This window comes from Bubalus kerabau, chromosome 3 (assembly GCF_029407905.1).
Source record: "Bubalus kerabau isolate K-KA32 ecotype Philippines breed swamp buffalo chromosome 3, PCC_UOA_SB_1v2, whole genome shotgun sequence".
Taxonomy (NCBI): Eukaryota; Metazoa; Chordata; class Mammalia; order Artiodactyla; family Bovidae; genus Bubalus; species Bubalus kerabau.
Genome location: NC_073626.1, coordinates 85597789 through 85620553, shown reverse-complemented (window position 1 = coordinate 85620553; position 22765 = coordinate 85597789).

Here is a 22765-nt window from a genome sequence, read left to right as displayed (position 1 = left end):
TTAGCGTTAATACCATCTATTTCCAAAATGGCTTAATGAAAATCAGTCTAAGGATAAAAACTAGAATGTTTCTGGGAATGAGGCTTCTGAGTATTTTTGAAAATAGACTCACAACTTTAGTCTTATTTACTTATTTGTTCAAAACACCATTTTATTGAGTGCCTACAATGTCCTAGAAATTAAGCTGGTTATTGGAAAATAAAGCAAGTACAAAAATATTTGCAATTATGTTTGCTGTTACTAGTATTCTCATATCTGACAAAAGTTTTCTGGATTATATTACCCGAAACAATATTTCTAAAGCCCATTTTTTTCTGAACTGAAAATGTAAAACTTCATAAAATTTTTTAATTGAAACACAGAGAGAAAATTTTTTAAAAGTTAAAAATTTTCATGAAATTTTTTAAGAAAAAATAAAACAGTACACAAGCTTATTGTTTTGAAACCAAATAATTACTCAGAATCCCTTTGCATGATAGCATATCTTAAAAAGAAACTAAAAATTTTCAACTAAACATTGTTATATAAGGAAACTGGTAATATATTAATATAATGTTTATCATATAATTTTTTCAGTACATTCTGGTATGTAATATATAGGCAAAAACAAAATTGGCATGGTGGATTTAAGTAGTCTCTAGTTGTAAAAACATGAGAAAACATAAATAAAATAAAAGTATATGAAAATGCAATAGCTTACAGAGTATATAATTTAAAAAAATTTTTTTCTGTGTGTTTGTTAATAGTCCAGAAAATGGTCCAAATAGATTTCCAACTTCATTATTTATAATCCATACCCCCAGCTCCTACTCCAACCAAAGGTACATTGCCCCTTTCATTTCCCTCCACAACCTGGCCCTGTAGCCTCTCTCATCCTCAACTGCTTTATCAACCCATTTCCACCTGCAAAAAGTACGATATTGTTCTGAAGCACAATAGCATAGTTCACATGATAAGCAGGTAATAATCACTTTGCTAGATTGTATTACTGTTTCTAATTTTACTGCTCCTAATTTTTCAGGTCGTCTCATTGAAGAAGGTCATATATCCCAGTCCACTGCCTTGTAAGGCCTTCCTGAGGGAAGAACTGTATTCTTGAAAACTTCCCACAAAGAAAGGACTCAGTCATGGCATTGGAATAAGTTCTCCAATAACAAATGGAGAAAGATGTTATTATGTAAAGATACATGATAATCTTTCATAAAAAGGAAATTAGAAGCTCACAGTTAGAAGGTGTTAATCTTTGAAAAAACTTATTTTCAGTTTCCTTGGAAATCAGTGACTCTTCTCAAAGACATCAATTATATTGGAACATTTAGCTTCGTACATTGCAAAATGCATATGTGTTCAGAATGAATAAGCTACAAATTGAAAGAAGTAAATATTTTAAAGAAAATATTGAAAATGTATTAACCAAAATTATAGGGACTCGAATGAGTTTCTGTTTGAAATTTTAGTTATGAATATAAGAAAGTACCTGATTTTGTGTCAAAAAGGTAAGTAAATAGCATATCTTGAGCACTTATGAGTTAAGTAAGACTAATACTAATAACTGTTAATAATACTGCTGAGAATAATAGCTAACCTATAGTAATTTCTATTTGCCAGACACAGTTCTAAATCCCTCACATATATTAACTCATTTAACTTCCTGCAACAAATCAATGAAAAAAAGTGTTATTATCTCCATTTTATAAGTCAGCAAACTGAAAATTAGTGAGCTTAAGAAACTTTCTCCCTGTGTCTACTATGTGCCAGGAATTATGCTAAGCTCTATACACATTAAATTTGGAGAAGGCAATGGAACCCCACTCCAGTACTCTTGCCTGGAAAATCCCATGGATGGAGGAGCCTGGAAGGCTGCAGTCCATGGGGTCGCTGAGGGTTGGACACGACTGAGCGACTTCACTTTCACTTTTCACTTTCATGCATTGGAGAAGGAAATGGCAACCCACTCCAGTGTTCTTGCCTGGAGAATCCCCGGGACAGGGGAGCCTGGTGGGCTGCCGTCTATGGGGTCGCACAGAGTTGGACACGACTGAAGTGACTTAGCAAATACACATTAAATTATCATATTCAACTGTCTAACTACCCATTGAGGTAGACATCATTTCACTGAAGAGAAAACAGGATTTTGCAAGGTTAACTCATTTGGCAAATGTCACAGCTAGTAAGTGACAGAGTTAGAATTTGAATTTTATCTGTTTGATTTCAGAGAATGAGCTCTCAATCACTATCCCAGTCTGAAGAAATACACACATGCATACAACAACACACATACACACATGTCCATATATACAATTAATTTTTGAGTTACACAAAGTTTAGAGTGTTTTAAAATATGTTGAATGATAGAGTTGAGATTCAAAAAGATCCCTACAGATGGGAAAGAACTTAAACTATTATAAGAAAGTGAAAGTGAAGTCGCTCAGTCGTGTCCGACTCTTTGCGACCCCATGGACTGTAGCCTACCAGGCTCCTACCTCCATGGGATTCTCCAGGCAAGAGTACTGGAGTGGGGTGCCATTTCCTTCTCCAGGGGATCTTCCCGACCCAGGGATCGAACCCGGGTGTCCCACATTCCAGGCAGACGCTTTAACCTCTGAGCCACCAGGGAAGCCCAAAATAAGAAGAGGCTGATAAAAATAAATGCTTTGCCCTATATTTGAATCCAATGAAGCATCAGCACAAATAGAATATAAAAGGTGTAACTCCTTAGGAGGAATATGTATAAAAATAAAAAGGATTTGGGGGGAGGAGTTATACTTATTTTATCAGGAGTCAGGTCATTGAAATTGTTTCAACATAAATAATGGCCCTCTCTACTCTGTACTTATCAGACCAGCAGAATCACCACAATCAGTGATGAAGGTCCTGGAAATTTTAACGTTTAGAATTAAAGAAGATGTGATAGTTGTCTAGATATATTACTATATCAGGGAGAAAGAATATGATTGGCTTAGTATGGGCCTAAATGAAAGAATGAAGTATGTTAATTACAAGACAAATTTTTGTTTCAACTTACTAGTGAGATACCTTCAAATATACGCTTGGTTGCCTTCATGAGAATACTAGAATGCCATCATTCAAGAAGAGACTGGAGTACAGCATGTTGAAGGTATTGTCAATGGATTCAATCATCTGCAAATGCATGCATGCAACCAGATATATGTTTGAAGGCCTCTGACTATTAAATTGAACCAAAAATATGTCTCCTTGTAATTACCATACCTCATCATCTGCCAATAGGTCATATTTAATGTATTTTACAGATCTCACTTTCTATGACTCCGTGGAATCTCATGCATGTAGAAGAAAAACAAAACAAACCTAAAAGTTTGAGTAAAATTTAAGCTGACAATGTAAATAAGGTGGCAAGTTATTTAATGGAGCCCCTCAATTCCTCCCACAAATTCTGGACTAGTTTGACTCCTATGTATATTTCAGAGAGTAAAAGAGCAAAGAGCCTGATTGACTAATTTTCTTTCTTTCTTTTTTTGGCTTCTACTGAAGTATCTTTATTTTGAGCCAGTGTTGTTTGTTCACTCAGTCCTATCCAACTCTTTGCGACCCCATGGACTGCAGCAGGCCAGACTTCCCTCTCCTTCACTATCTCCCAAAGTTTGCTCAAACTAATGTCCATTGAATTGGTCATGCCATCCAACCATCTCATCCTCTTCATTCCCTTCTCCTCCTAAAAAGCCATCTTAATTACACATCAGGAATCCACACCTATGAAGGCAACTCTTTACATATTTTTTTTATTTTTAATTGGAATATAATTGTTTTATAATACTGTGTTGATTTCTGCTATACAACAACTTGAACTCCCTACACATAAACCACCTCCCTCTTTGTTTTATTTTCTGATGAACACATTTCTCCTGTTTTTCCACTTAACATATTGGAAACAAACTTTATAAAATGACTCATATTTCAACACACTCTGGCTATGCTTTTCTCTTATACATATAGAATATTCTTGGCCCCTAAACATGAAATGTTTAGTAGTGATAAGTAAAATGTAATTTTCTATTAAATCTCATTTCAAAAGAGCTTCAAGGATTCAGGGAGAAACTCACACATTCTTTTTCTTTCTTATAAGTAGTAGAGTGTATGGAAAAACATGTATGAAAATGTGTATTGTCTCTTTAGTTATTACACATTTCCTGTCAAAAGGTCTCTCCACTCTCCCTTCCCACCTGACTGTTGTTTCCAGCATTCTGTCTCTCCATTATCCTTTGCTTGCTAAAGTAGCTTAGTCTATAATAAAAGCAACTGAGTGTCGGCTTGAGACTGCCATGAAAACTCACATCCACATAAAGCATTTTTCCACTTTTGTTAAGCTTCTTATCACATACACACAAAAGAAAGAACTCTCTCTCCTTCTCTCTCTAGCCTCTCTCTCTCTGCCCTTTTTTAAACGTTCTAATTTTATTGAGACTCTTTTGCTAGGGGACCACACTACAGTTCACTCACTATAGGAAAGTGAACCCCAAAGAGCCAGCTTGCAACTATGACAAACCATTTCCACTTCTTATGTTAACATTTCATCTCAGAGGACTCTTTTCTCTCACCGGCAGTTGCAAGACACCTCTTTGTCTCTACTGTGCGTACTGTGTGAAGGTGCGTCATTGACGATACTGAAGTGAACTTGAAATTGCCAACTTGAAGCTGGCACACGTTTTAACAATTTTGTTGAAGTTGATGCCCCCACGGGACTTGTGCTGCCCTAAGCAGCAGCTTATACTTTCATGACATTTCCCTTCTGAGACAGCCTTAGGTAGAGCCAACACATCAACTTCTGTATTTGGGGGGTTGGGAGAGTTGGTGATTTGATGGAACTCATTTGATCACACCTGCAGCCCCCTCCCGTGTTCCTCATAGGTGTCCTTTCTCACTGTTCTCTCTTCTCTCTTCTGAACTCACTTGGTTCTTTAAAGCAGAACAAGTTCTAAAATGGTAACTGTGGTGGCCCTCTCAACAGGAGGATTTCCCAGCACGAGAAAATGCAAGGCACTAAGACAGTTCACTTTCCAAAGCTCTAGGCAAAATTCTCTTCTTCTTAAAGTCTATTTCTATGTCCTCTGTTAGGACATACTTCATAAGAAAAATTATGCAAAAGAAGCAGCGGCTCTTTCCTTTCAAGGGGACACTAAGTGTGCTGAATATCATTTAGACTAGTGGGTCTCAAAATGTGATCTGAAGGCCCGCAGCATCGGCATCACCTGGCAACATGTTAGAAATGCAAATTCTTGGGCCCCACCTCAGGTCTATAGAATCAGAAACTCTGAGGGCAGAGACCATTCCTCTGTTTGAACAAGAAAGGCCTCCTTATGATTCTTATACATAGTAAGGTTTAAACTGTCTAACTAAACTAAGCCAGTAACTCAAGTACTATTGCATTTGATGAACATCTGTGATTGGAGTAGAATCAAGTGCACAATGATAATTGCAAACGAGGAAGAAATATGACAATATATAATTCATGATGAAGCAAACTAGATTTTAGCAAATTAAACTCATCAACACAGCACCATTTCAAAAACTGATACTTTATTTGAAAACTATCCTAAAGAATATGCATAAAAATAACACCCCAGTCAAGATAAGCTGCTCTAACAGTATCAGATAAACTAAATATGAGGATCAATTACTGACTCAACAAATATATATAAGCACTTGCTTTATGTGTTATCTTGTGCTAGGGTCCAGGAAAAGAAACACAGATTCTAACCTCACATCTGTGAGGAAAACTAGGAAATTTATTATGTAATGCTACACTACAAGAAAGACTCTAAATCCATAAGGCAGAAATAAAATGCTCTGGAAGTTCAGAAGAGGATGCAAAATTTTCACCTAGTGAATCAAGAAAAGTTTTGTGGAAAATGTACCAATTCAATTTACACAAAAAATAAAATGGTCAATAAATAAGTGGAAAATACATGAATCTTGTTAAACATAGTAAGTTAAAAAAAACACCAAAAACCTCAAGGTATGCTTTTTACCTTTCAAAGTTGAAGTGCTTTTTAAAATGAGGGTACAGTGAGTCAGAAACTTCAACCACTGACTGGGAGTGCAAATTGGTATGTTTTAGAGGAAACCGTAAAGAAGACCTGCAGTACAGGAGACCCGGGTTTGATTCCTGAGTTGGGAAGATCCCCTGGAGAAGGGAATGGCAATCCACTCCAGTATTCTTGCCTGAAAACTCCCATGGACAGAGGAGTCTGGCAGGTTATAGTCCATGGGGTCGCAAAGAGCTGGACACAACTGAGTAACTAACACTTTCACTTTCAGAGGAAATTTATACATTGAAAGTCCTATAAGTATTTATACTATTTGACCTAATAATTCCATTTTATGAATTTAATCAGAGCAAATAATCAGAAATATGTGAAATCTTTTAAATATTAGAATAATCTCTGAAGCAAGGGAGAAAAAGGAGATAAGAAAATGAATGTTCAAAAATAGTAGACTGAATAAACACAGCATATCCATATACAGGAATATGTGCTGCCATTAACATCACATTGTAAAGCAATATGCACTGACATGAGACAGTGCCCATAGTATATTGGCGGGTGAAAAAAAAAGGCAAGTCATAAAACTATATCTATACCCTCAATCTTTGCTTTTATATGTACTTTTCACTTTCATGCATTGGAGAAGGAAATGGCAACCCACTCCAGTGTTCTTGCCTGGAGAATTCCAGGGACAGGGGAGCCTGTTGGGCTGCCGTCTATGGGGTCGCACAGAGTCGGACACGACTGAAGTGACTTAGCAGCAGCAGCAGTACTTCTATATATCCAATTTAAAAAAGTACTGACGAGAAATAAGTTGAAATTTTGTCTATGCTTAGTGTTTTTATTGTGCTATGGGGTATTTTTTCTTATATTTTTGTAGTTGTTATATTTTACAGTAAACTCAGAATAAAATCTATCCCTTACCATGGCCCTGGCTTCGACCTTCTGTGATTTCATTTAACATTTCTCTCCCCCTCACTTTCTGAAAGTTACTCTCTGCTTTTTTGTTCCTCAGCTACTCAGAGTGCAGTCTGGTCTTAGAACATTTGCATCTACTATTTCCTCTACCTGGAGCACTCTGCCCCAGGTCACTGTGTGACTGACTCCTTCATATCATTCTGTTCAATATATCACATTCTCAGAGAAGACCAGCCAAACTGAAGCCACCTCCCTGCCCCATGTGTTCTTCCACCCTTCTCATCACCCATCATCCATCAATATCTTGTACATGTGCTTGTGTTTTCTTGTTCTCTCTCTCCTCTCTCTAAAAATGCATTGTCCCTGGGAGCTCACTTATCTTGGATACTAGTGCGTCTAAGAACCATGACCAGTGCCAGATATGAGCAGAACCTCATTCTACCAGAATTTGTATAAAAAATGAAAACATAGGTTATTTGGTACTTTCTGGGGATCAAACCCCTCCTGTATCTAGAATCTTCCTTTATGCCCAACCCATTTTAATTCCATGTGTCCCAATTTCTTCCCCAGCCTTTTTTGGTTGTCAAGAACCGAGTGTCCACCGGAAAGAATAAGCTGCTAAAAGATAATACACATATACTGGTACATTTCACTGTAAAAGTAGAATTGCAAAAAAGAAAACCACTAGCACAAAATGCACTAAAGAAGAAGGGCTTCTTGGAAGAGATTGTTAAGAAAATGATGAGATACAGATTTACAGAGGAGTGGTAAAAGGATATTCACATGTTGGGGCAGCATGAGCTGGAGTTAAGCAAGTCTTGTTTGATTTACCCCACTAAGATTCTTCAATTCTTCACAGTGTTTTTAAGAATTGGATGACATACACATATAAGATATATATATACATAGTATAGTATAGTAAGTACACAAAAACCCACAATCTCTAAAACTTTAATGTTATATAATAAAAAATTTGGTCTTTCTCTGTTCCCTTTTACCTGAGAGAGGGATCCTAAATCTTTAAAGTTTCCCATTGATAGGAGAGTCTTTGTTATTCACTGCAAGCATCTCAAAGGACACAAGTTTATGCTAATGAAGTGACTTTCACGATGGGCTCCTAGACAGTTTCAAGATGGGAGTTGATTGTACCAGAAGGACTAGCCAGATGAATAGAAGGTTGGGACTGAGCCCCAATTACTCTCCTACCCTCAGGGAGACGATAGGGGCTGGAGACTGAATTTAACCAAGTGACCAATGATTCAATCATTCATGTCTACCTAATAAAATTCTAATAAAAACTCTAGATGATAATAAAGCTTGGGTGAGCGTCTTAGCTAGTGATACGGATTTACTGGGACACTGAAAGGTCCTGGGGACACAGAAGCTTCACATCTGAGACTTTCCCAGACATCTCCCTATGTATCTCTTCCTTTGGTTTATATGTATCCTTTTTAATTAAAGTATAATCATAAGTATAGGACTTCCTGAGTTCCATGAATTATTAAAGCTGAGGGGTAGTGGCAACACTTGATTATGTAGCCAGTTGTTCAGAAGCAAAGGTAACCTGTACACTCTAGAGTGTATGGCTGGTGTCCAAAGTGACGTGTGTATTGTGGAGGAGAGTGCTCTCAACCTGAGACGTCAATGCTAATTTTAGATAATTAGTGTGAAAATTACATTGCATTCAATAGAAAAACTTGATTCTCCATGAGCTTATATTTTTTTTTCTTAATCTGGCTATAATAATTTTAACAATATTCCCATTTCTCAGACAACTGTTAATCAGCCAAAGTAAAAGAAAGAAAGTGAAGTCGCTCAGTCGTGTTCAACTCTTTGCAACCCCATGGATTGTAGCCTACCAGGCTCCTCTGTCAATGGAATTTTCCAGGCAAGAATACTGGAGTGGGTTGCTGCCGGGGTCCAGCCCCGGCTGATCCAGGGTATTCGAAGGAGGGACGGCATAGGCGAGGGTCAGGAAACAACTGCTTAATTACACTTTAATTAAGGATACAAAGAGTAATAGAATGAGGATAGCTCAGTAGGAAAATTCAGTGGAGAAAAGAGGCTGAGTAGCTTGGTTTACGCGGGAGACCAATAAAACTTCAAGACAAGAAGTTTGCACCACTTACGTAGGCCTCTCCCGAAGGAGAGGAGACACTGAGGCCTCCCCGGTCGGATCTTAGAAGCCCAGGCATAATTAGCAAGCATGGCAGGTTCCGCGCTCCAGATGGAGACTCAGCCAGAATTTGAAAGAGAGAGTGACATGGGGAGACCAAGTTTTGGTGAACAAGGCCCGCACTTTATTTTCCAAAATAGTTTTTATACCTTAAGTTGTGCATAGAGGATAATGGGGGAAGGGGTGGAGTCATGCAAGGACAGCAGTTCCTGGTCCTAATCGAAGCCAGGCTTTCAAACTTATCATATGCAAAAGTTCAGGTGTCATCATCTTCTGGCCCGGAGGCCTGTTAACATTTTAAGAAACTTATTTTTCTCTAAAGGTGATTATTCCAAAGTCAGGCACCAGCCTCCAAAAAAGCATTGGACAAAGCTGCATTTTACATTTCTATACACCCATTATATCAATCAATACACTGCCAAGGACACAGTAGGTAAGGAGTATGGAGACTTAGCAGCAAACATTGGCTCAATAAGTGAAAAACCCTTCACCAATACAATTTCTAATCAATCTTTTAACTACTCAAAAGAATCTGTGTTTAGACAGTTTAGAACATCTCCTGCCTCTCACAGTTGGGAGGTTCTGAACAATCACATGTGGCCGGAAAAACCTATTCAGGCAGGCTAGAGGATTTCCGAAGGAGTTTGTAGGTTGAAACACTGTCACACCCAGGAATTATTAACTGGAGCTGTAAGCTAACTCTCTTTTCAGAGAGAGGTAGTGGGGGACAGCCCCCTGTAAAGTCAGAGGTGTAGGTGAAAGCACAAAGCAGAAAGTAGGCAGACTCTGGTTTTCAGGGTAGATGCTCGAGAATTTCCAGGGGGACTCCTGAGGCTCGATCCCACCTTTGCGTATGCCGAGCCCCCTTCCTCATGACCTTTGCCACAGGCGGAGTGCCTCACGCTGGCCCCCGGCAGTGATAGAATTCTAGTTGAGCTATTCCAGATCCTCACTCAATATGCAATATGCCAGCTCCCGGCAGGTTGCCATTTCGTTCTCCAGGAGGTCTTCCTGACCCAGGAATTGAACCCAGGTCTCCCCCATTGTAGGCAGATGCTTTACCATTTGAGCTACAAGGGAAGCCTAAACCTATATAAAATTTCATCACTAGCAGAATAATATTATATTTGTAAACTGAAGTTTAACCACAAGTAGATTCAACTTAGAAGCAGATAAAATAAGTACAATATACTCTGGGGATCATCCAAATGATATTCAACAATGGAAGTTCTAACTCTATAAAGGCTCTATATGAACTTTTTATAAAAGCATAAATTCTCCCTGAAAAGCAATTTCTTCTCAGCAGTTGTAGAAGTTGAAGAATAATATCACCTAAATGATTCCTACCTGTACTGAACTATAGAAAAGATAAAACTTGAAGTTATATGCAGTATACTATTCTTGCTTTTCATATTTTAATGCAAAACTTTAAAATTTATTTGTATATGTCCTGTACTCAAACAACAATTTTAAGATCAAACCTTGAAAAGAGAAGAAAAGCTTTAAAAGGACATCAATTGACTATAAAACTATTTTTTATTCTTCAAGTTGCTTATTTCAGGGAAGTAACTGTAAATAGTTCTCAGAGATAGTAAAATTCAGAAATTGGCCTGAATCTTCTAAAGAGGGAAAGTTTTCATGTTCACATCAAAAAGTTCCTTCTATTCTCTATTCTTGAAAACACTGAAATTACTCCTTTAAAAAAAAAAAAAAACATACTTTTTTTTGGTTTTGCTTTGTAAAATGCCAAAGTTGAGAAATATCTAGATCAAAACATAATTATGGAGTTAAACTATAACATGACAGAGATCGTAGATATGCATGCTGAGATCAAGGCTGAATTTTTTAATCCTTAGAAAAAAATCCCCTAAGGGAAATGAGTCAAGTAATATAATCGCCATTTTCCATTTAATGATGCAGAGTGTTTATTTTAAACAGAGTGAAAATAGATACAGAACAAGCAAATCTTCAAAACATTTTAAGTCCTCTATAAACTAGTAGAATTTTCCTATGGTGATGCAAAGAAATCAAACGATTGGGACTGAGCTGGGGTCCTCTGTAGTAGAACACTGTTCTTATTAACAGCTAATGTGCAAAGCTGGTTCTGTAGAATGAAAAGGGGGCAGGACCAGGACTTCCCCTTAGCAGTTTCAGTAGCCAGAGACAAATGATTGCTCCTTTCACTTAATGACTTCTGTGAATCTTCAGATGTACAAACCATGCCCACTGACCCCATAATCTCGATTATTATGACAAAGACTTTGTCCTATCTCTATATTTCATAACAATAAAAAGTAAGACAATTGATATTTGTTAAGTGCCCAAAACTGTATGATCAGCATATTTACACCTTATTTCATCTAATCTTAATCATAGATCTACTAGGTAAGCAGCATTAGTTCTATTTCCAACCATCATAATTGAGGAAAGATATTAAGATACTTGCTCAAGATTGTTTAGCAAAAATGGCCTAGCAACTTGTAAGAAGTAGAGCAAGGATTTGAACCTAGGTCTGTCTGATTGGGGCTTCCCAGGAGACTCAGTGGGTAAAGAATCTGCCTACTATGAAAGAGATTCAAGACTCACAGGTTCGATTCCAAGTCAGGGAGATGCAATGGAGGAAGGCATGGCAACCCACTCCAGTATTCTTGCCTGGAGAATTCTATGGACAAAGGAGACTGGTGGACTACAGTCCATAGGGTCACAAACCACTGGACACGACTGAAGCTACTGAGCACCCACACATGCACTGTGTGTTTTATAGTCCCAAAGCTTAGTCACTACAAGAGATGGAAAAGAAAGGCCCCGTGTCCAACTCTTTGCAACCCTATGGACTGCAGCACGCCATACCTCCCTGGCCATCACCAACTCCAGGAATTTATTCAAACTCATGCACATTGAGTCAGTGATACCATCCAACCATCTCATCTTCTGTCATCCCCTTCTCCTCCCGCCTTCAGTCTTTGTCAGTATCAGGGTCTTTTCAAATGAGTCAGCTCTTTACATCAGGTGGCCAAAGTATTGAAGTTTCAGCTTCAGCATCAGTCCTTCCAATAAATATTCAGGACTGATTTCCTTTAGGATGGACTGGTTGGATCTCCTTGCAGTCCAAGGGACTCTCAAGAGTCTTCTCCAACACCACAGTTCAAAAGTATCAATTCTTCAGTGCTCAGTTTTCTTTATAGTTCAACTCTCACATGCATATATGACCACTGGAAAAACCATAGCCTTAATTAGATGAACCTTTGTTGGCAAAGTAATGTCTCTGTTTTTTAATATTCCATCTACGTTGATCATAACTTTCCTTCCAAGGAATAAGTGTCTTAATTTCATGACTGCAGTCACCATCTGCAGTGATTTTGGAGCCCCCCAAAATAAAGCCTGCCACTGTTTCCACTGTTTCCCCGTCTATTTCCCATGAAGTGATGGGACCAGATGCCATGATTTTTGTTTTCTAAATGTTGAGCTTAAGTCAAATTTTTCACTCTTTCACTTTCATCATGAGGCTCTTTAGTTCTTCTTTGCTTATGGCCATAAGAGTGGTGTCATCTGCATATCTGAGGTTATCGATATTTCTCCCAGCAATCTTGATTCCAGCTTGTGCTTCATCCAGCCCAGCATTTCTCATGATGTACTCTGCATATAAGTTAAATAAGCAGGGTGACAATATATAGCCTTGACATACTCCTTTTCCTATTTGGAACTAGTCTGTTGTTCCATGTCCAGTTCTAACTGTTGCTTCCTGACCTGCATACAGATTTCTCAAGAGGCAGGTCAGGTGGTCTGGTATTCTCATCTCTTGCAGAATTTTCCACAGTTTATTGTGATCCACACAGTCAAAGGCTTTGGCATAGTCAATAAAGCCCTGCAACTCTCTTGCTTTTTCAATGATCCAGCAGATGTTGACAATATGATTTCTGGTTCCTCTGCCTTTTGTAAAATCAGCTTGAACATCTGGAAGTTCACGGTTCATGTACTGTTGAAGCCTGGCTTGGAGAATTTTGAGCATTACTTTACTAGTGTGTGAGATGAGTGCAATTGTGCAGTAGTTTGAGCATTCTTGGGCATTGCCTTTCTTTGGGATTGGAATGAAAACTGACCTTTTCCAGTCCTGTGGCCACTGCTGAGTTTTCCAAAACTGCTTGCATATTGAGTGCAGTACTTTAACAGCATCATCTTTTAGGATTTGAAATAGCTCAACTGGAATTCCATCACCTCCACTAGCTTTGTCCATAGTAATGCTTCCTAAGGTCCACTTGACTTCAAATTCCAGGATGTCTGGCTCTAGGTGAGTGATCATACCATCGTGATTATCTGGGTGGTGAAGATCTTTTTTGTACAGTTTTCTGTGTATTTTTGCCACCTCTTCTTAATATCTTCTGCTTCTGCTAAGTCCATAACATTTCTGTCCTATATTGAGCCCATCTTTGCATGAAAATTCCCTTGGTATCTCTAATTTTCTTGAAGAGATCTCTAGTCTTTCCCATTGTATTGTTTTCCTCTATTTCTTTGCACTGATCACTGAGGAAGGCTTTCTTATCTCTCCTTGCTATTCTTTGGAACTCTGCATTCAAATGGGTATATCTTTCCTTTTCTCCTTTGCTTTTCACTTTTCTTCTTTTCACAGCTATTTGTAATGCCTCCTCAGACAGCTTTTTTGCTTTTTTGCATTTCTTTTTCTTGGGGATGGTCTGGGGATGGAATCAATAAATATTAGCTAATTACCATTGCTATTTTTGGTTGGACCAATTATCATTGGTCTGTTTTCATTACAATCCCAAAGAAAGGCAACACCAAAGAATGTTCAAACTATCGCACAATTGCACTCATCTCACAAGCTAGCAAATTAATGCTCAAAATTCTCCAATCTAGACTTCAACAGTATGTGAATGGATAACATCAAGCTGGATTTAGAAAAGGCAGAGGAACCAGAGATCAAATTGCCAACATCCGTTGGATCATAGAAAAAGCAAGCGAATTCCAGAAAGACATCTTCTGCTGCTTCATTGATTACTCTAATGCCATTGACTGTGTGGATCACAACAAACTGGAAAATTCTAAAACATATAGGAATGCCAGACCACACTACCTGCCTCCTAAGAAATCTGTATTTAGATCAAGAAGCAACAGTTAAAACTCAATATGGAACAATGGACTGGTTCCAAATTGGGAAAGGAGTACATCAAGACTGTATATTGTCACCCTGCTTATTTAACTTATATCAAGTGTACATCATGCAAAACTCTGGGCTGGATGAAGCACAAGCTGGAATCAAGATTGCCAGGAGAAATATCAATAACCTCAGATATGCAGATGATACCACCCTTATGGTAGAGAGCAAAGAACTAAAGAACCTCTTGATGAAAGTGAAAGAGGAGAGGGGAAAAGCTGGTTTAAAACTCAACATTCAAAAAACTAAGATCATGGCATCCGGTCCCATCACTTCATGGCAAATAGATGGGAAAACAAGGAAATATCAAGAGACCTTATTTTCTTGGGCTCCAAAATCACTGCAGATGGTGACTGCAGGTTTGAAATTAAAAGATGCTTGTTCCTTGGAAGAAAAGCTATGACCAACTTAGATAGCATATTAAAAAGCTGAGACATTACTTTGCTGACAAAGGTGCATCTAGTCAAAGTTAGACCGGTTTTTCCAGTTGTCATGTATGGATGTGAGAGTTGGACTATAAAGAAAGCTGAGTGCCAAAGAATCGATGCTTTTGAAATGTGGTGTTGGAGAAGACTCTTGAGAGTTCCTTGGACTGCAAAGAGATCAAACCAGTCAATCCTAAAGGAAATCAACCCTGAATAATCAAATCAAGGACTGATGCTGAAGCTGAAACTCCAATACTTTGGCCGCTGGATGTGAGGAACTGACTCATTAGAAAAGACCCTGTTGCTGGGAAAGGTTGAAGGCAAGAGGAAAAGGGGATGACAGAGGACAAGATGGTTGGATGCCATCACTGACTCGATGGACATGAGTTTGAGCAAGCTCCAGGAGTTGGTGATGGACAGGGAGGCCTGGCATGCTATAGTCCATGGGATCGCAGTCAGACACAAGTGAGCGACTGAACTGAACTGACAGTTCAGTTTCATTGCTCTTATGATTTTAATTATTGTAAGTACTATACTTCGCATCAGAGAAGGCAATGGCACTGCTCTCCAGTACTCTTGCCTGGAAAATCCCATGGATGGAGGAGCCTGGTAGGCTGCAGTTCATGGGGTCGCTAAGAGTTGGATACGACTGAGCGACTTCACTTTCACTTTTCACTTTCATGCATTGGAGAAGGAAATGGCAACCCACTCCAGTGTTCTTGCCTGGAGAATCCCAGGGACAGGGGAGCCTGTTGGGCTGCCGTCTATGGGGTCGCACAAAGTCGGACACTACTGAAGTGACTTAGCAGCATACTTCCAATACAGGAACTCACGCACTTCTAAAAAAATATCATTGCTGTTATAATTTTAAGTATTGTAAGTACATTTGCACTCACTACACTTTAGCATACAGGAACTCAACAGGGCCTATAGCACTAAGATTAACTCCATACTACTGCTTACTGTTGCATGATCAGGCATGCAACAGTAATTGATTTGAGCCCAGACCACTTAGCTAGATAGAACTACTGGGTACTTCAGCCTAAAAGCAACATTATTCCACACTAATGACAGAATCAAAATTTTCCCAGTTTAAGAATGATAAATCTTTTGTGATTTTCAGTAAAATATCACATGAGTCTCTCTTCAAAGTAAAGGTTCTTTCTAAGTTATGTATACCTGGTTCACAGGTTAAGGATAAATCAATGTTTAGTTTAGAAAAAAACATCAGTCTCTTGAATCACTTATTATTTCCTATTAATTTTAATTATAAGACACTGGTCAAAATTTAATGTGTTAATAGCATTTAAAGAAGTAGTCTTTGTCATTGCACAGATTCTTACTAATAACCAGAATGAATGCTTTAAAACAAGCATGCAGTATTTCCGTCCACTTGAATACCATTTGGTATGGCCAAGAGCAGTTTTCTGAATAATATCAGGAGAATCTAGACAAATGAGTCTAGCAAAAACGGTAAGCTAGCAAAAGTGGGGGAAAATCATATCACACCATGTACACTTACAGTTAACATTAATAAATGTTATTTTCCCCCAAGAAAAAGAGAATTACACTCCTTATTAATAAAAACAACAACATCAAAAAAAAACTTTTTACAATTTTTATTGTAGTATAGTTGATTTACAATATTATGTTAGTTTCAGGAGTATAGCAAAGTGAATATTTTAAACTGGAATGGAATGATCTGATGAGGGATAGGCATAGGATGTAGAATCTAGTTGTGTGCTCCTGCTAAGGAAAGCAAAAAGGACAGTTGTCTTGAAATGAGAGGAAATTGAGAGTAGTTTTGATTGTAAATTTTAACTTTGTCAGTGTAACCCAATGTTAAATCAGTTTTAGAAACTAAATGGACCAGAACCGGATAGCTCTGGGTGGCAAGTTACTTATATCACTATGAGAGACCTGTCTTACATCCAATAACTTTTAAAGAGAATAAGGACATTTTTAAATAAGAGCTCTATTAAAAATAATTGGTCAAAATTTAAAATAAATTGTCCAGAGCTTTAAATACACCTTTAGCAAATCAGAAGAAAGATACAATTGGATAATTCAATAAAATTTCTTTGGCAATATTTCAAACAAATAAAGAAGCATAATGTCAACATTTTCTCAGGTCTCAGGAGTCTTGGTGAATATTCTATAGACAATGGCATTTCAACATTATCACCAGTCACAATCATACCAGATGTTATACTTCCAACTTTTATTCTGTAGCTCATAGTAAAAAGAAAGGGGAAAAAATTATCTTTCTATTTATAGCAATAGGAAAAAAGGTGACTATTTTATAGACCATCAGTTCAAAGATGGTAGGCTCAATAGTTTTGCCTTGAACAGAATCGTATTATAATGGCAAATAATGGCAGTGTAGATTTTTGATATCCTGTTTTCTCAAAACTGAGCTAAACTTGAATTTTACTCCATTCACAGTCTTTCAGAGGAAAACTGAAAGAGATATAACCTCTGCAGTAGTTAGTGGCAACTTTCTATGAGATTGGAAATGTATTCACCGTGAAAATATTGAGTCACTAAGCCTTCAGACTGCATTCCAAAAGTCTACTAGGGACATTTCAATCAAGGGTGTGAGAATGTGACAGCTAGCCCATTTGGGCTAAACAGCCTTGTGCAGAATTATGTTGGTGAATCTAGTGCCCTCCAAATGACCTCATGTGTGGCCGTGGTATTAAGTCATGGAGAAACCTATTCATAAGTTGAATATTTTTTCCAAAAAACGGGAGAAAAGAAAGAGCCTTGAATTCCCAGTAAGAATGCTAAATTACTGCATCTCCCAGTGGAATGATTCACTTTCATTTCCAATAGCAGTAAAGCCTATTGACCCCCGTGGTGTTATCCTTTTCGCTGCTCATGCAGTACTTTCTTTAATCTCTTGGATCAAAGATTGGTCAATAAAAATCATCTCTGCTTTTGTGGGGAGCAAACAAACCACACTCAGTCTTATGATAATTGTAAATTTTCACAAAATTCTGAGACAGAAATTCCCATGTGTTGTTATTTAACTGGCAAAGGAAAAATACTTGTCTTCTATTTGGTATATAAGCCCCACATAAAATGCACTAAGGTTTCTAGGTAAGGTACATATTACTCCTCTTGGGGAGTTTTTGTTCTGTTTTCCCCCTCTTCCTAAAATTTTAAATGAATTTTGAATCAGTGAAAGATCTCTTACCAATGACCCTGAACACTGAAGTCCAATTTTTCTATAGAAAAAAATTATATGGAGGTGTCATTTTGAAAAAAGAACATCAATATAAATGACAGCCTCAATATGAACTGCCCTTTGCAATAAAGGAAACATGCCTCAATCCCAAACGAAAAAGACAACTTCTTTGGTGAAAGAGTAGGCCAGTTGTTTTCTCCATTAAAGTTTGGTCACTTTGCTAAATAGTAGCAAGTTTCAGGAGAAGATAGGAATAATATCTAATTTTTGTTAGGTTTGTGATTAGTCAATTGAAACTAGACTCAGTTCATTGACTTACTTAAAAATAGATCATTTAACAGTCACTCATAGGATATTTATTCAAGGCTCTAATAAATTATTTTGAAGTTGACAAATTGCTAATTATTAGGGTACAATTTGCCATTTCCAAGTCCAATAAGCTTTTAAATTTCATAATTGCTGATCATAAGAATATACACTGCCTTCTGAACTGTTTCTTCCATCCTTATTCCTTATTTAAATTAAAAAGTAATGGAAATTAACACTTTGTGGAAGTGAACTCTGTGGGGGGTATTCTGATAACTTTGCCATCAAAGGAAAACAAAGATCAATTTCAATGATATGGGGTGAAATACTATGGGGAATTGGCTATTCTATATATTACTAGGTATTTTATGTAGTGCACCAGGAGAAAAGAAGCAACTAAAACTATGAAACTCTCTAAGGACTATGAAATACAAAATAGAAAAACTGATTGCCAGGAAGACAGAACACACTCTACAATGAGGTTTACATTCTGAAATATTTTTTTCATTATTTTGGCATTAATATGGATACTATTGTTATTGTTGTTGAATAACTAAGTTGTGTCCAACTCTTTTGCAACCCTATAGACTGTAACCCATCAGGCTCCTCTGTCCATGGAATTTCCCAGCCAATAATACTGGAGTGGGTTGCTATTTCCTTCTCCAGGGGATCTTGCTGACCCGGAGATTAAACCCACATCTCCTGCTTGACAGGTGAATTCTTCACCACTGAGCCACCTGGGAAGCCCAATATAAATGTTACTGCAAATACTTTCTGCATAAGCATGTGTTTAGTAACTTTCTGGTGTCATACAAAATTATAATATTCACGTATCTCATCTCCTATAAGCCATATACTTTAAAATCATTAGAGGAATAGATTAAATGAATCTAAGAATTATTGTTACTGCTAATTTGAGAAAATAATTCAATGAAATATTACCATTCTTAAAAGCCAGTTATCACTGATTAAAAAAAAAAAAAGATAATTCAGAGCATTGGCTTTAGAGTTAGAGAGATTTGGACTAAAATTCCAGAATCATGACTTATCCTTACTGAGTTCTTATAATTGTTGAGTTTTAGTTTTTTCTTTCATAAAATTAGAATTCAAAAAATATACATCATTATTTTGTGGTTAAAACTAAATATGAATAGTACATATAAGGGGTTTCCCTGGTGGCTCAGTGGTAAAGAATCTGTCTGGAATGCAGGAGACCTGGATTCCATCCCTGGGTTGGGAAGATCCCCTGAAGGAAGGCATGGCAACCCACTCTAGTACTCTTGCCTAAAGAATCTGTGCACAATTCAGGAGATCTGGGTTTGAACCCCCAGTTGGGAAGATCCCCTGGAGCAGGGAATGGCAATCACTCCAGTATTCTTGTCTGGAGAATACCATGGACAGAGGAGCCTGGCAGGCTACAGTCCATAGCATCACACAGAGTTGGACCTGACTGAAGTGACTAAGCAGAAGCAGTAGCAGTGCATATAAAATGCCTGGTACCACTCTTGGCTTACTCTAAGGACTCTAAACAGCTAGTTTATTGAGTACTTAGTATTGGTAGGCTATGTTCTGAGTACTTTTCTTATATAAGATTATTTAAACTCCAAACAAACCTAAAAGTGAACAGTATGATAAACACATTTCACAGACAATGAAACAGAGAAATTTGGTAATCTGCCTAAGGTTATTCTGAGTGGCATAGGCAGAATTTAAGCCCAGGTGGTCTAATTTAAGAGATTGAATTTTGGGGTTCCACACTGTTGGGGGAGTGTGTAATTTCCTCAATTCTGTCTCCTTGCAGCAAAAATTTGTAACAGTGGACCAGTTACAGCTTAGTTACAGCTCACTTTAAACAGTGGACTAGTTATACAGCTCAGTTACAGCTCAGTTTAAATCGCTGACCAGTGTTACAGCTTGGTTACATTTCAATTTTATTTAGCAAGCAAAGGAAAATACATCCTTGGGGTCTGAGGGCAGGCTGACCAAAAGAAGAGGTGAGCTGCTCAATTTTGGCTCCTCTTTTTATATATTTTTTCCCCTCCCCGTGAGTCTCCCCTGTGTACTTGGGGCTAGCCAGGAGGGCTGTTTGCTTCACCTGAGGTTCTCAGGCCGTTCCTCAAACCTTCCTTTGTTCCATTTTTGTAGGTTTCTCCTTTCTTTGTCTTTTAGCCACTGCCAGTTTAGACTCATTTTTCCTATTCTAACTGCCTAACATTTCCCCCCTCAAGAGATGGGAGGCTCAGTTCTTTGAGAGTAGGGGCATTGAGGTCTCTCTGGCTACTTCCTGATGAGCTGGGATGGAGAGGGGCATTGGGCCTCCCCCTCTTGCTAGTCTCAAGCCTCAGAGTCCTTATAATGGAGTCCATCTAAGGGTAAGTGGTATTTTCCATGGTTGGGTGTAGTTTATATATCCTTGTTGAACTGGCACTGCATATTGTAGCTTGTTGACAGGTATACTGAGTATCCTCTCCTGTTTTCTTCCATGGCTTGACTCGTAAGTAGTGAATCCTGGAGTGGTACCCTGGTACCTTGACTGGTGGCAAAGGTTTAGCCTTTATGGTATCAAAATTGGAGATTACTGCATATCTGGCTCTTCTTTTTCCATCCAAGACAGAGTTACTTCCATCAGTATACCAGATTTCTTCAGGATTGGTCAGGGGTTCTTCTGACAATCCCTCTTGGGGTTTTGTCCAGTGGTCCAAGGTTTCTAGGCAAGAGTGAAGGGAACAGAGCCCTCAGGGGTGGGCAAGAGGGTAGCTGGGTTAGGAACCTCACAAGGGGATATAGTCAGGCTTGGATTTTCCATCAGCACTACTTGATACCTGAGGATCCTTTGATCAGATATCCATAAATGGCCTCTCCCATTCAGGAGTTGTTTCACTTGGTGGCTGGTAAAAATAGTTTGCCTCCAAAAGAGAGTTTTAAAGCATCTTCTATCAGGTCTGCAATAGCTGCAAGATTTCAAAGGCAGGGGAAGATGTCTTCCCAGGAAGGGAGTAGGACACTCAGGGACCACCAGAAACTGGTGGGGAAATATTTGTGCATCCCAGCTACAAAGAAATGCTCCAGTGAATCTTTCTGTAATTGTTTTTCCTGTAGAACCCAAAATGGTACAGGTTTGGGAGGAGAAGTCTCCAGAGTAGGAGGTCAGGACACAGTAGGTGGATTCTGTGTCAACCAAGAAATTCACAGACCTACCTGCCATATCCAGTTGCACCCTTGGCCCCAGCCCCATGATGGTTATCTGTGACAGGTGGGCTGGCTGGAGCAGCCACTTCAGTCCTGCTGACCATCATGAGGGAAGGTTTGTCACTTGACCTTGAGGCTCTTGGGTTCTGAGGGCAGAGTGCCACCCAATGTCCCAATTGATGGCATTTGTAGCAAGCTGTTTTAGGAGACTTGTCACAGTTTGGACACTCTTTGGGCCAATGTCCCACCTAAGATTAGGCACTTGCCTCATGCCTTGTCCTTTAAGGACTCAGGGTTTGCCATAGGGCTTCCCTGGAGGGCAGCCAGCATCTGGGCATGTCTTGTCTCTCTCTTTTTCTCCCTTTCCTGGCCCTTGGCCTTCCTCTCCTGTTCTCTGTTATAAAAGGTACAGGTGGCTGACTGGACCATCTCATTTAAAAAGGCAGCAGGGTCCTGCTGCTGAAGCTGTTGTAAATTTATCCTGATATGTGGGTCTTTTCAAATGAATCAGGGTATTTTCAAATGAGTCAGTTCTTTGCATCAGGTAGCCAAAGTATTAGAGTTTCAGCTTCAGCATCAGTCCTTCCAAATGAATATTCAGGACTGATTTCCTTTAGGATGGACTGGTTGGATCTCCTTGCAGTCCAAGAGACTCTCAAGAGTCTTCTCCAACACGATAGTTCAAAACCATCAATATCTTCAGTGCTGAGCTTTCTTTATAGTCCAACTCTCACATACATAAATGAGTACTGGAAAAACCATAGCTTTGACTAGATGGACCTTTGTCAGGAAAGTAACATTTCTGTTTTTTAATATGCGCTCTAGGAGGTCACAGGTTTTCTTCCAAGGATCAAGTGTCTTTTAATTTCATGGCTGCAGACACTATCTGCAGTGATTATGGAGCCCCAAAATATAAAGTCTGTCACTGTTTCCACTGTTTCCGCATTTATTTGCCATGAAGTGATGGGACCACATGCCATGATCTTCGTTTTCTGAATGTTGAGATTTAGGCCAACTTTTTCACTCTCCTCTTTGAATTCCATCAAGAGGCTCTTTAGTTCTTTGCTTTCTGCCATAAGGGTGGTGTCATGTGCATATCTGAGGTTATTGATATTTCTCCTAGCAATCTTGATTCTAGTTTCTGCTTCATCCAGCCTAGCATTTCTCATGATATACTCTGCATATAAGTTAAATAAGCAGGGTGACAATATACAGCCTTGAAGTACTCCTTTCCCAATTTGGAACCAGTCTGTTGTTCCATGTTCAGTTCTAACTGTTGCTTCCTGGCCTGCATATAGACTTCTCAGGAGGCAGGTCAGGTGGTCTGGCATTCCCATCTCTTTTAGAATTTTCCACAGTTTATTGTGA